The sequence below is a fragment of the Bos indicus genome, chromosome 10 (assembly GCF_029378745.1).
Source record: "Bos indicus isolate NIAB-ARS_2022 breed Sahiwal x Tharparkar chromosome 10, NIAB-ARS_B.indTharparkar_mat_pri_1.0, whole genome shotgun sequence".
Taxonomy (NCBI): domain Eukaryota; kingdom Metazoa; phylum Chordata; class Mammalia; order Artiodactyla; family Bovidae; genus Bos; species Bos indicus.
In genome coordinates, this window is record NC_091769.1 from 63,814,337 (window position 1) to 63,816,132 (window position 1,796).

The 1,796-nt window shown below is 40.7% G+C and overlaps 1 pseudogene; it reads right to left on the minus strand.

Moving 5' to 3' along the window:
* Window positions 1-620: 620 nt before the first annotated feature.
* On the minus strand, window positions 621-1,497 carry LOC109564385 (gem-associated protein 2-like; annotated as a pseudogene).
* Window positions 1,498-1,796: the final 299 nt, after the last annotated feature.

The following is a 1,796-nucleotide window of genomic DNA, read 5'->3' on the forward strand; positions in this document are numbered from 1 at the left end:
GTTAAATAAGCAGGGTGACAATATATATCTTTGACATCTCCTTTCCCGATTTGGAACCAGTCTGTTGTTCCATGTCCAGTTCTAACTGTTGCTTCTTGACCTGTATACAGATTTCTCAGGGGGAGGTAAGGTGGTCTGGAATTCCCATCTCTTTAAGAATTTTCCACAGTTTGTTGTGATCCACACGGTCATAGGCTTTGGCATAGTCAATAAAGCAGAAGTAGATATTTCTCTGGAACTCTCTTGCTTTTTCAATGATCCAACAGATGTTGGCAATTTGTTCTCCGGTTCCTCTGCCTTTTCTAAATCCAGCTTGAACATCTGGAAGTTCATGGTTCACGTACTGTTGAAGCCTGGCTTGGAGAATTTTGAGCATTACTTTGCTAGTATATGAGATGAGTGCAATTGTGCAGTGCTTTGAACATTCTTTGGCATTGCCTTTCTTTGGGATTGGAATGAAAGCTGACCTTATCCATTGTATTGGGTTGACCAAAATGTTCCTTTTGGTTTGTCTCTAAGATGGTACAGGAAAATCCAAATGAACTTTTTAGCCAACCCAAACTTCCTCAGACTCAGCCTGCCATCATCACAAGTATCTTCTATCTCCAAGATCAGCTGCATCAAGATGGTTTACCATCCATACCACATTGATGAAAACACCTGCTAACGAAGCAGATTAATACATTCAAAGCAGGAACTCTCATCATCCTTGTTGTCCACTAAGAGCCTAAGTTCATAGCACCTTCTTGCAAGCTGCCAAGTCAGTGAATGACTCTCAGGTAAGTAAGGTTCTTTAAGACAAGACAATAAAGAATAAATAAAGCCATCATCCCAATTCTGTAAAAAAAAAAAAGTCTGTTTCTCCAAACCAGTTATGCACTAGTTATTAGTTAACAAGTAACTAGTTACTGCTACTTCTTCATTCTTCTAACAGTATGAAGCAATGGAAGAAAACCAATCTGTGTATAATGTATCCTAGGACTTTCATTTGTAGCTGATCCAACAGCCCCTTCTGCACCTAACATTTTACCCAGACAAAATTTTTTACAACTCTCTTCATCTTCAGATTTTGGAAGAGTGGATATTTATCCCAGGAAACAGGAAATGAATACTTATTTTACATATTATAAAGGCTTGATTCTGTTACTACTCAGCTGCTGAGATTTCCAGTGACTGTCTGTCCATACACTCTTGAACAATTGAAAACTGTGCCACTTGTTGCTGTTGCCTCTGAAGTTTAGGGAATGATCCTTCAGGAGCAGGTTGTTATTCTGAAAGGGAAACTGCCACACTTTGCTTCCTTTTCAAATTCTTTGGGTCATTGTGAGTTACCACATCTCGATATAGAGCTGCTTCAATCTAGACTGGCCTCAGGGATTCTTGAGGTATCCTTGGGGGTGCAGAGGGACCTAAATTTTCTGTCAAATTGCAGGGCTCCACTGACAACGGCCTGGACCTCAGCTCTTCCACTGTGGACTCCACTGGTACCTATGCCATGGTTTTCAGCTTGGCCAACTTGGCCAATCCTGCTCAGCACATGTGCCAAGTCTAGGTTGGTCACTGCACAGGCACACAGATAGATACTTTTGGCCAAGACCTGAGCAAGAAGAAGGCCCTAGTGGCTAACTTATGTATGAGTAAACCTGTTGATTGTATCAAAGTTAAAGCTCCAGTGGTGTAATGAAAATGATCAGTTCTGTTCCTTGAGGAGGTGGTGATCAACATCCCCCAAAACTATTTACATCTTTAATCAGTACAAGCCTAATCAATTTTTTCTACAGTTCATTCATTGTCAG